Here is a 13133-nt window from a genome sequence, read left to right on the forward strand (position 1 = left end):
TTCTGTGAATGGAAAGGGAATGGGGTGGAGAGTTGGAGGAAAGAAGACAAAGGGAAGGGGAAGAGGGGAGAATGGAGAGTAGGCCAGCAGAAACAGGAGAATTCGACATTAGTCCTATCCAGTTGTAGAGTGCCCAGACAGAATATTAGGTGTTGCTCCTTCCAAGGCTGGGGATGATGCGCAGTTTTGATCTGTCGGGGAGTCAAGGATTCTGGGGAACAGGCAGGAAAACAGATGACACCATCATCAGATTGACTGTATTGAGCAGAGGAGTGATGAGGGGTAAATAGCTGGCCTACCATGTGTTCACTCAGCAGTTGACTGGGATAGTGGTCCTTCAGGACACGGGATGCCTATGGGCAGCAGAATAAGCAAAGGCCGTGGAGAAATGGATTTGACTGTGATGGAATCACAAGTGCGGCTTTAATGATAGGGCAAACTCATCTCCAATATGGGGGGGAGGGGGCAAAGTTCAGGAGACAGAATTAGTGGGGGGAATTTAAAGTGAATTTTGGAAGGACAAACTAAGGTAGGACATACACGGTAAATGGTAGGGCACCAAGGAATGCGGTAGAACAGAGGGATCTGGGAATACAGATACATAATTAACTGAAAGTGTGGTCACATGCAGATAGGGTTGTAAAGAGAGCTTTAGGCATAAGTCAAAGTATTGCATATAGGAGATGGGATGTTATGGTAAAGTTGTATAAGAATTGGTGAGGCCAAATTTGGAGTGCTGGAAAGGTATCAATAAGATTGAAAGAGTGCAGAGAATATTCATTAGGGTGTTGATGGGCTTTTAGGAACTGAGTTACAGGAAAAGGTTAAACAGATTAGGACTTTATTTCCTGGAGAGTTGAAGAATGAGGGATGATTTGATGGAGGTATACAAAATGATGAGGTGTATAGACAGGGTAAATGCATGCAGGCTTTTCCATTGAAGTTAGGTGAAATACAAACCAGAGGGCATGGGTTGAGGGTGAAAGGGGAAAGGTTTAGGACGAACAATAGGGGGAACTATTTCCGTGCTGAAATTGTTATATGGTTATAACTTCTTCACACAGAATGGTGGGAATGTGGAATGAGCTGCCAGATGAAGTGGCGAAGTTGGGCTCAATTTTAACATTTAAGAAAAATTTGGTCAGGTCCCTGGATGGGAGTGCAATGGATTGGATGCAGGACAGTGGCACTAAACAGAAAAGATTGGCACTAGACAGAAAAGATTGGCACAGACTAAAAGGACCGAAGGGGCTGTTTTCAATGCTATAATGTTCTATAGTTCTAAGAAAGTATTGTGGAGTGGGGGTTGTTGGGGATGTTAGGAGGATCCCAATCCAGCAGAGGCCTTTTACTTAACATCACAGCTGGGAAATTGCTGATTTCTTGAGCAAAGGAACAGCTGGAACAACAATTATCTTCCATCCCTCACAGTTAGAGCACAGAAAACATCCTCCACGGCCAGCAGAAAGAAGGAGGTTGTTTTCACTGAGGGGCGGTGTTGGTTTGTATGGACATTCTGCATAGATGATTGGTTTGAATTGATGAACCACAGCATTTATCATAACTCTGGGATTATTATTGGGCAAATACAGCTGGGAGCATGATTAACACTCTGCTGAGCTCAGACTGTGATGAATTTACTTTGGGAAGCAAAGCCAACTGTTTCAAACACTGGCAGCATGTAACTGGTAGCATGGTGCTTATACTGTTGTGGCTTGGGCTTGAGTAAAGCAAATGGGGACCAGCATCAAGTCAGGTTTGATGGAGAGTGTGCTGAGGTAAGGGGAGAGAGTGCATGCTCCATCTGAAGACATCTCTATTCCTCGCTGTCCGTGATTAGCAAACCCTGGATTTTTACCTGTGTCTCACCCAACAGAGCCCAACTTGGACTTTTCCCCAAAATATTCTGGCACTGACCAATGGGTAATTTGCAGAACCTCAAAATTAAATGGAACGACAGAAATTAAGGTTGACTTGGGGAAAGAGTGAAACACAAAAGTCTGCACACACTGATTGTAGTAGAAACAGAAATGCTGGAGGAGCTCAGCAGGTCAAGATAATAATCAATATTTCAGGCCCAAGCCCTTCATCAAGGTACCTTGAAAAAGGGCTCAGGCCCAAAAAGTTGGATATACAGAATATCTACCTCCTATGTACATTGCAAGACCTGGTGAGCTCCTCCAGCATTTCTCTGTTTTTACTTAGCTCAAGGAAATTATAGTTGCAAGTTATGGGGAGTATGATGTGCTTCCCTGATTAGTTGGGCCATGATTATGGCTCCATCTCCAATGGGGTTCCAGTGATGACTCCCTTTGCAGAGGGATTTCCATTTGTCAAACCTCCTCTCCATGTTATTTGAAAGAAACCTATCGTATGGATATATGCAGTGTCCTCCATGGTGAGGATTGATAGCACATGCCTGCCATTTCTTTTTGCCTGTTATTAATTCACCAGCTGTTCTCTTACCTTAACTGCCTTCTCCTCATTTATATATCCATTTTTTTCTCTCAAAACGAAGTTCTCCCTTCATATTGATTTGCTGAATTCTATAAACATCCCTTGCCCTTGGGAGTCACTATCTCGGAGGATCTTTCCTGGACTCAACACATTAATGGCATAGTGGAGAAAGCATGTCAGCGCCTCTACTTTCTTAGGAGTTTGTGCAGATTTGGCATGACATTGGAATTCCTGGCAAATTTCTATAGATATGTGGTGGAAAGTATGCTGACCGGCTGCATCACAGTCTGGTATTGATGTCCCTGAGCAAAAAGCCCTCCAAAACAGAACATTTACAGGGAACGCTACCATCGGAGAGCAGCAACAATCATCAAGGATCCACCCCAACCAGCACACATTAACTAACATCAGAAAAGAGGTATAGGGGCCACAAGACTCACACCAGCAGGTTCAGGAACAGCTGCTCCCCCTCCACCATCAGTCTCCTCAACAACAAACTCAATCAGGGACTCACTTTGTACTTTATTGATTTTTTTTTTCTCTCTGTATTGCACAGTTTGTTTAAATTTATTTACATGTTTACACGTGTACGTTGAGTCAGTTTTTCTTTGTACTACCAATAAGTGATAATTCTGCCTCACCCGCAGGAAAAAAAGAATCTCAGGTTTGTATGTGATGTCATGTATGTACTGACAATAAATCTGAAATATGACCTGCCACCAGACTTTGTCACTTTGCCTACTTTCCAATGTAACCTCATCCTTTGTTGACTGCAGATTGTGTCTCACTCTCATGGTATCTCTCTAGGACTATTTGAACATTTGCTACTATTGAACTGACTCTGAGACTACTCCACCTTACACCACTATAACTTCCCTGATTTAAGATGGAGATTTTCACCCTCTCTGTCTTATTGTGGTCCTTAGTCCTAGGGCAGTGGTACTGAACTCCTCCTCCACCATCCATGCACATACCATTTTGGTGAGGCCAAATTTGGAGTATTGTGTGCAGTTTTGGTCACCTTATACAGGAAAGATATCAATCAGATGGAAAGAATGCAGAGAGGATTTACTAGAATGTTGCCCGGACTTCAGGAACTGAGTTATAGGGAAAGGTTAAACAAATTATGACTTTACTCCCTGGAGTGTAGAAGAATGAGGGGATATTTGATAAAGGTATTTAAAATTATGTGGGGGATAGACAAGAGTATATGTAGGTAGGATTTTTTCATTGAGTGGAGGTGAGATACAAACCAGAGGATGTAAGTTAAGGGTGAAAGGGGAAAAGTTTAAGGGGAACAACTTTACACAGAGAGTAGTGGGAGTGTGGAACGAGCTGCCAGCTGAAATGGTGAATGCAGGCTCAATTTTAACATTTAAGAAAAATTTGGACAGGTAAATGAATGGGAGAGGTATGCAGGGCAATGGACTGGGTGCAGGACAGTGGAACCTGGCAGAAAAATGATTTGGCACAGACTAGAAGGGCCGAAGGGTCCTGGTTCTGTGCCATAATGCTCTATAGTTAAGTAATCCCTTACTAACCAGAGTGCACTTATAGCATCCTATGCCATAGGGGTTCTGTGGTTAGTAATGGATTACTTAAAATGGTATGTGAGTGAGGAAAGAAAAAGGTTGACAACCACAGGAAAACTTTAACCACAAAATCTCTTATTTATCCTTCTTCATTACTCGTGAACAAGTCTAAAACCGTGAACAAGTCTAAAACCGTTCGTTGCTGGTTACATTCAGTGCCTAAGGAGCAATCCTGGTACACTTCACAAATTACTCTTTCACAACACTCTTTCTGGTTTGTTTTGTCTATTCAATATGCAGATTAAAATCACTGACAATCCCTTCATACCTACCCCAAATATTCCACAGCCTTATGGAGAGGTATCATTTTGGAATCCAATCAACCGCTCTCTCCCATGTCTTTTTCATGAGTTCAGCCATCTGCAGCACTGCCCTGGTTCCTTCCCTGATTAACCACACTGCCTCATCTCTCCCCTTTGGCCTGTTCTGACGAAACATCACATAATCTGGAATACCAAGTATCTAGCCCTGGCTAACCTGCGTCCACAGCTCAGTATAGCAATGAGATCACGCTCATATGTTGCCATCTGTGCTCTCAGCTCATCTTATTGCGAATGCTGCATACATACAAACACATACCTTTGATGTGTTTAGTTTTACTACAAGATTTCCTTTGTGCTGCAGATATTTTTTCCTTTTTCTGCCCCAGCACGTCACTGCTGGTCTATTCCTCCACACTAACTATTCTGTGGACACGCTGAGTCCCTGGGACAGTGTGGTGTCACAGAGAGGGGAGAGTAGGGTGGAGGTGCTGGGGAAAGAACTATGGGGTATCCTGAGGTTGGGGTCCTTGGGAGGAGAAAGAGTGTCCCAGGGAGGGGTGTGTGTCCAAAGGAGTGGGAGTGTTCCATGAGGGGGGGGGAGTGGGGTGTTGCAGAAAGGGGTGGGGAGGGTATCCCAGAAAGGGGAGGAGTGGGAGTGGGTGTCCCAGGGAGGGGGGTTGCTGGGGAGAGGACAGTGAGGTGTCCCAGGGAGGAGAGGGGTCAGGTTTCCCCAGGGAGGGTTTGTCCCAGGGAGGGAGGGAGGGGAGAGGAGGGTGTCCCGGGAGGGAAGGAATGGCCAGTGAGCAATGTGAAATACTGTTTCCTTGAGCAGGGATCTCTGGGCTCCAGCAGCGTTCCCTGAGTTATGCTCGCCTGCGATCACGTTACTGAGTGCACCTCATGACCTTCCACATTGAACACCACATGTTGTTGATGTGCATTAGCTATGCCGGGAATGCGGATTTGATCTAGCCGTGTGTGGCTGCCAGCCATTCTGCTGCAGAATCAGTGGTTTGTAGAGTGTGAGCTCCAACCCACGCTGGTTCCCAGAGCAGGCCAGTTAATCCTGTACCAGTGGCACTACTGAGGGGTGGAGAGTGGTGTGTAGTACGAAGAGCACGGTTCTTGTTCACACAGTCTGTCTTACGGGGAGGCCCACCCCAGGAATCAGGAGGCCATCCAATGGTTCAGCTAATGTGAGTTTCCCTCACAGCTCCAGGGTCCTGGGTTCATTCCTGACCTCAGGCACTGTTTGTGTGTGGAGTTTAGCTATTCTCCCAGGTGCTCTGGTTTCATTCTATATTCTGAAGATGTGCAAGCTGCTGTTAATTGCCCTGGAGTGAAGCTGATAAGGGTAATCTGATAGAATTATTGAGAGCATAAAATGGTATTGGGGAAATTCAATGCTTGGTAGCAGGCATGGACTGGATGGGCCAAAAGGCTGGTTTCCATGCTGCATTCTTGATGACAGGAGAGTGGCCCTTGAGGTAAAATTTCAGCTGTCATCTCCTGAAAGTAAGAGCTGAATGGCCCTTCTTGCTTTTCTTCCTTCTGTTCACCCCTCCTCATCCTAGAACAGAATGTTGTCAGCTCATCGAGGACAGTGGGGCTCAAACTGGGCATCTGCCTGATTGAACCATATCCAGATTGGCTGCTCAAGGAGTCGTGTCACTGAGTCCATGTGTCCAAGGAATCCAGGATGAGTTTCTGTTTTGGGCCCTGGAGGAAATCTGGGAGAGCATTGGCATCAAATCATCAATGTTGCAATGGCCTCCTGACTAGAGGAATATATCGCGACTGATGTGGTGGGAGAGGAGCCCAATATGGGCCTTTGCTAAACTCTTTGTAGACTGCATCCAATGCAAGATTCTGTCATGTGGGTCAGACTTGACCATCCTTACAAATCATGCTCTATTTCTGATTAGTCCATGCCTTTCTATGCAAAGATTCACCAGTCTTAAACTGGCCAGCTGGAAATTACTTGCCTTTTCCCTTCCCCCATTTTTAAACAGTGATATAAGATAAGCAAATCTCCAGTTCTCTGGCACCTTTACTGTAGCTAGGAAGGATTGGAAAATGTTCAAATCCTAGCCACAAAGTTGTCTGTGTGGAGTTTGAAAGTTCTCCCCTGGGTGCTCTGGTTTCAGAATAGCGGAAGGAAATTGAAAGTCCAGTATCTCCCTTTCAATGTCAATAAGATGAAGGAGATTATCATTAACTTCAGAGAAAGGGCAGAGTCCACACTGCTGTCCACATTAATCAGAATCAGAATTTATCGTCATGAAATTCGGTCTTTTGCGGCAGCGTTACAGTGCAAACAATCATATTATGAACCATCTTATGACATTACTAAATAAAAAGTAAGAGTGAAAGAATAGTAAGGCAGTGTTTATGGTTCATTGATTATTCAGAAATCTGATGGCAGCGGGGAAGAAGCTGTCCTTGTTCTGCTGAGTTTTCATCTTTAGGCTCCTGTAGCTTTTTCCTGATGGCAGCAGAGTGAAGAGGGCATGGCCTGGGTGGTGGGGGTCATGAGGATAGAGGTTGCTTTTTTAAGACACCGCCTCATGGAGATGTCCTCGATGGAGTGAAATCTGGTGCCTCTGATGTCGCAGGCCAAGTTAACAACCCTCTGGAATTTATTCTTGTCCTGGGAGTTGGTGCCTACATACCAGGCAGTGATGCAACCAACCAGTAGAAGTTTACAAAAGTGCTGCTGAAGTGGAAAGAGTAGACTTCTTAAAGTTCATAGGAATGAACATCTTCAATGACCTGACCTGGGATAAGCACATTGATGCAACAGTCAAGAAGACACCTCTACTTTCTCTGAAGATAAAGGACGTTCAGCATATCTAACCGTCCTTAACAACCATTACAGGCACATTATTGAAAGCAGACATGCTGACTACAACATAGCGTGGGACAGGAGCTGGTCTGCTTAAGGTTGGAAGGAGCTGTAGAACGTGGTAAATCAGCTCAGAACACCACGCAAATCTCCCTCCCCTCCATGGACTCTATCTGCATCTCCCGCTGCCAAGTGAAGGCAGCTGACACAGTGAAGGACCCATCACACCCCAGACACACACACACACACACACTCTTCTCCCTCCTCCCATTGGTGAGTGTGTGTGGTGCACTGTTAGCCTGAATCAGACACACACAAAGATAAAGACTGTACAACAGGCTTTAATCCACAAAGACTTCCACAGAGCCAGGCTGGCTGTGGCTACAGCAACTCTGAGTGAGGCCTCGGGAGGCCAGCGCAGGCTTATCACCAGAGGGTGATTGACACCCGACCAGGTGTTGTCCTGTCCCCTTACACTCCTGCAGGTACAGGGGTTGACCCCTGCAGAAGGCCGGTGGTGTACCACCACAGTGTGAAACAAGTGTGAGATCACCCACCAACAGGATTAAAGACATTTTCTTCCCTGGAGCAATCTGATTCATAAATGGTCCCCACAACAGTGGTCTCATGCTGCCCTTGCTTGGTGATAAATGTTCCTTCTTTTCATTGTACTTCTATACTTGTCAAATTCAACCTTGATCTCTTTAACACTCTATCTAATTTGATTCAAACTCAAGCCAGCTAAATGTCTTTCAAGGATAACAGTCATCCCCACTTCAACTTCCTCTGGCAACTCGTTCCAGGTACCCAGCGCTATGTGAAAAACTTCTCCCACACGTCTCTCTTAAATCTTTCACCCACTGTTGTGTATCTATTTTAAATAAGACTTCATTAGTTAGAATTAAAAATGCTTGGGAACAGGATTTAAATTTGACCATATTGGATGTGAATTAGGATACAGTTCGTAAATTGGTCAATAGCTCTTTATTATGTGCTCGGCAGTGCTCATTATAATTTAAAATGGTACACGGGTGCTCTGTCTAAAGCTAAATCATCTTATTTCTATTTGAATATGAGTTCTTGCTGTGACGGGTGTAAGAGTAGAGAAGCGTCACTAATTCAAATATTCTGGACGTCCTCGTCTAGAAAAATTACTGGAGAGAGGTTTTCCATACTTTGTCAAAAATGTTTAACATAGATTTAATACCTTTGGTGGCCCTTTTTGGCACAATGGGAGAAAATGATTCTTCTCTGTCTTTGTTCAGAGTCGTGCTTTTGGCTCTCCTTTGACAAGGTGTGCGATTTTGCTTAAATGGAAGGATGTTGTCCCACCTACTCGTGATCAATTGTTGCGCGACATCGTGCCCTGTTTCAATATGGAAAAGATGCGTTATTTAATTAATAAATCAAATACAAGATTCCAGACATTTTTGGAGTCATTCATGACTCACTTTCTTACTTTATAATTTCATCGCTGGGTATCTGGAACGAGTTGCCAGAGGAAGCTGAAGAATTGCCTGACTCGTATCTTTTCATTTTTTTTCTTTACCTTCATTTTTATTTTAATATTAATCATAAATTATCTGGCAACTCTGTTAGGCCGGGGTTTGGTTTTTATCCCCTTTTCTTTTCCTCTTTTTATTTTTTTTCTCTCTTCTATTATAGTACAGAATATGAGTTTATAAATATGATTCATAACTCATGTATGTTTTTGTTACAGTGAATGTTTTATTAATTCTATATAATTATCAAATCATTTTATTGAATTATATTATCTGTACATGTCCTATATTAAAATTAATAAAAATATTTTAAAAAGAAAGAAATCTTTCACCCTTCACCTTAAATCTACACCCTATAGCTTTGGACTCCCCTCCTCTTGGATAATTCATCCACCTGATCGCCCTAGGCCCATGTAGGCAGTGGGTGACTGTGGACAAAGGACCCACACCAGGCTGCAGAACACTGACTGACTGAAGGGGTACCAGGTATCGGAACTGGGATGTGAAAGGGTGCTCGAGGCTTTCTAATCATGTCAATGATGTGCATCTGGAGTTTGGATTGGTGATGATTAGACTGAAGTCTGCGTGGATGTAAAGGTTGGAGGACCACTGGAAGCAAATCTATGGACCTTCAGTGACTTTGCTTCTCTCTCTCTGGCTGTAAGGGGTGCTAGCAATTTTTGCTGAGGTGAATCTTTGTCTGCCTTATGGTAGGCTGAATTGTGTAATATCCCATTTTCTGTTTTATTACATGACAATAAAATAATCTTGAACTATCCAGTCTTTCCCTGTAGCTCAAACTGTCCAGTCCCAGTAACATCCTCATGAACCCTTTGCAGCTTAATGACTTCTTTCCTATTGTCAAGAGGCTGGAACTGCACACATCATGGCAAGAGTGGCCTCACCAACATCTTGTCCATCTGTAACATGATGATCCAATTCTTGTCCTTAATGATCTGAACAATGAAACCAAGTATGCCGAACACACACAGAATTGAGTAGGCAAAGGGATTCTGGAGGGACTCAGCGGGCCAGGCAGCATCTGTGGAGAGAAATGGTCAGTCAACATCTCTGGTTGGGACCCTTTATTGAGATGTCTTCTTCACCCACTTTCAGGGAACTACCGTATATACTTGTTTAATCATTGATAACATGTGAAAGTCAAACTCCCCCCCTCCCTTTTTGGCTCCCACCACCCAACCATCTGATCTCCTGACATTACAGCCACCCATCCATTTGAGCTCCTGATACCCTGACCGTGAACTTACCACCCGGTCCCAGCCATCCATGCTCCCAACTCCTTGAATGACACCGAGGTCAAAATTGGTCCAAAAAATATGATAATTACACAAATATATACGTGTAAGTGGCTGTTCCCCTACAACACTCCAGGGCCCTGCTATGTACCAAAGTGCAATACCTCACACTTATCCGAGTTGTATTCCACCTGCCATTCCTTGGTCCACCTTCCTAGTTGATCCAGACCCTGTCGTAACCATGACCACTATATCACTAATTTTGATGTCATTTGCCAGCATACTAACCAAATTAACTAACCAAATTAACTACGTTGTAATGGAATACGTGACTACAGATAGCATACAACAGTAGACCCAGCACCGACTCCTGCAGGACGCCACAGGGAGTCTGAGTAACAACTCTCCACCATCATCTTCTGTCAGGTGGCTCTAAAAGAAAAAAAGCAGGAAAGAACTGGTAGAGGGGCCACACAGCTACAACTAATGGCTGACGCTGTAGGGGCGGTCACACCTCATGCGCCTGTAGGCCTTTTTATTGTGCAACCCTGCATTAAAGCTGGCTCAACGAGAAGAAAAAAGGTGAACTTACCTTTTTATGGAGAAGGCCTATAAGGCTGATCCAGCGTTGCCTTCATAGATCAGCGTTGGGAGCTGTCTTCCAGAGCTGATGGAGGCAGGGTGATTGGTGCAGTAGTGCTGCCGTCGCTGTGATGTCATCCATACGTGGCGGCAAGTGAAAAATTAATATAGACATACCTTTCCACCCAAAAGAACAAAAAACTTTAGCCTTCACTAATATGAAATGATGTGATTGGTGTGAGTAATAAAGTATCTGAACACACTGAGTGCTTTAAAAGTCATGCTCCTGGGTCACGGGCCATTTCTTTGCAGCCGCTTAAGTGGCTTTACCTTTATGGAGAGGGTGGAGCGACTCTAAGTGTACCCCCCCCCCCCCCCACTACACGGATGGGAGTTCACCTGCTGAATCCGCCTTCTGAGCTTTTATGAAGGTAAATGAAGTGATACAAAGATGGAAAATATTCACCTTCATGTTTGTTTCCCCCCTCCCCCCACTATAAAAAGGCCTAACGTGTGCTCATGTCCAGAAAGACCTCAGGGCTTCAAGGCTTCCAGATCATATTGGAGATTTAGCTCAGGTTGCCGATGGTTTGAACTGGAGTCTTGTGTGGCTGCAGAGGCTGTGGGAACGCTGGAAGCGAATCTAAGGACATTCAAGGTCTCTGAAGAGACTCTCTTCCTCCTGCCTCTGAAACTTGTACCTTTCTCGCTTCTTGAGATGACCCTTGTGGCCAAGAGTTTGTGGATATTGCAAGTGTTAAACACAACTAAAAGATATTAGAGGATCCAGTTAACACTGCATTATACTGCTTTAAGGCCTCTCTCTCAGAGCCACCTGAGGCAGGCGCTGGGTCAACGCAAATGTAAATGAAAGAGTGCAGTCAAAGGTACACAACCCTTGACCGACGGGGAGTTTCTGTCAGACTCACCCGGCAACCAAAAGAGGTAATGAACACAGGATATCAGAATAATGAGGACAGGTTAGGACACAAATTGAACATGTCCCCATTCGGAGCTTCAGGGCAGACAAAACAAGCATTTCCAGGAAAACTAGAAACAAAAATTAAAATGGGAGAGGTGTCTTACACTGAGGGCGTTTTGCACCAAGGGTGTCTTACATTGAGGGTGACAGAAGCGAGGGGAATGCAAAAACAACCAAAAAACCCAAAATAGTACAATCCAGCCTCAAGACAATGCTGGTTAGTATTGGAAGTTTAAAACTTCACTCATTTCCATGACGTAGCTCCATTCCAACATTGTCAACACTTTTCAGGTACTTGGGGACACACGCACACACTCTGCTACACAGACACATGGACTGACAAACACACACATACCAACTCACACACTCAGAGAAGAAAGCAGAAGCTGTGGCCCACCAGATGCTTCCATACTGACCTGTTATTCAATGTGTTCACAGCTGATTTACCCCACCTTACCTATTGTGTCAGGGCCCCAATGCCTCAATTCCCAATCTCTCACTTATTCTTTAAATAGCCCAAGAATCTCTGAGCTAACTTCTCAACCTTTAGAATAGATAGTGAAGATGGTGGCCAAAGATCGCACCAGGATTTTGATCAGATGGGCAGAGGAATGTCGACGGGATCTAATACAGAGAAATGTGAGGGGTTGCATTTTGGGGATCTAATGTGAGTGGAACCTACACAGTGAATGGTAGGGATCTGGGAGTGTTATAGAGCAGAGGGATCTCGGACTACTGGAACAAGATAGAAAAAGTGGTCAAAAGGCTTCTGGCACATCAATCTTCAACATTTACAACACTAAGTATAGATGGTGCGGCCCGATTTAGAGCTTTAGTCTGTGTATCTGGGAAGATGACATCAAGTTGGAGAGGGTGTAGAGAAGAGTTACAAGGATTTGGGGTGGGGGGGGGAGCTGAGTGATAGGGAGAGGTTGAGCAGGCTGGGGATTTATTCCTTAGAGCACAGGAGGATGAGGGGAATCATTCAGAGCTGTACAAAATCATGAGTGGAATAAATCAGGGGAACACAGAGAGTCTATTGTCCAGAGTATGGGAATTAATAACCGGAGGATATAGGTTCAAGGTAAATGTATTTAACAGAAACCTGAGGGGTAACTCTGTCCACCTCCTATTCTGGTCACTTGATCATTCTCACTTCCCTCTGTTCACCTTTAGCAGCCAGCCCAGAGAGGTCAGCAAGAGTTAATGGGCACAAATGACATGCTGCACCCAATGGCCTTGGCTGTGAGCATTTCATTCCATGAACAGGATACTGGAATGGGGCTTGTCGAGCTGAGGGACAGTTCTGGGACTTCCTCCTTTTACCCCTCACCGTTAAATCTAACTCCTTGCTCGCCTGCTGTAATGGGCTCTTCTGTGACCAGTTCCAAATGCCTTGTGTTTATGAGAGTCCTCCCACTTTATTAATATACAGAGGACAATGCGAGTTACTGAGCAGATGCTGGTGCTCCCACTGCCTCCCTCCCTTCCTGCTCCCTCTGTTTTTTCCAAAAAGACTTTATTCACAATAAATTATTTACAAAAAAAGAAAACCATTCAGTCTCAGATCCGTAGTATCATTTAAAGCAGAGGGAGACGATTAGTTTCCAGACCCAACCCTGGTTGAGGTGCTCACAGCTTGCCATGGAACATG

General features: G+C 44.5%; 1 long non-coding RNA gene across 1 annotated transcript; it reads right to left on the minus strand.

The window, feature by feature from the left end:
- Positions 1–8101: 8101 nt before the first annotated feature.
- LOC138751122 (uncharacterized) lies at positions 8102–10704 on the minus strand. The gene is made up of 3 exons (XR_011349723.1): positions 10508–10704; positions 9565–9701; positions 8102–8523 (listed from the first exon to the last, which is right to left on the minus strand). It is a non-coding gene; the product is annotated as an uncharacterized lncRNA (long non-coding RNA).
- Between the last annotated feature and the right edge of the window lie 2429 nt (positions 10705–13133).

The sequence above is a fragment of the Narcine bancroftii genome, unplaced genomic scaffold (genome assembly GCF_036971445.1).
Source record: "Narcine bancroftii isolate sNarBan1 unplaced genomic scaffold, sNarBan1.hap1 Scaffold_728, whole genome shotgun sequence".
Taxonomy (NCBI): domain Eukaryota; kingdom Metazoa; phylum Chordata; class Chondrichthyes; order Torpediniformes; family Narcinidae; genus Narcine; species Narcine bancroftii.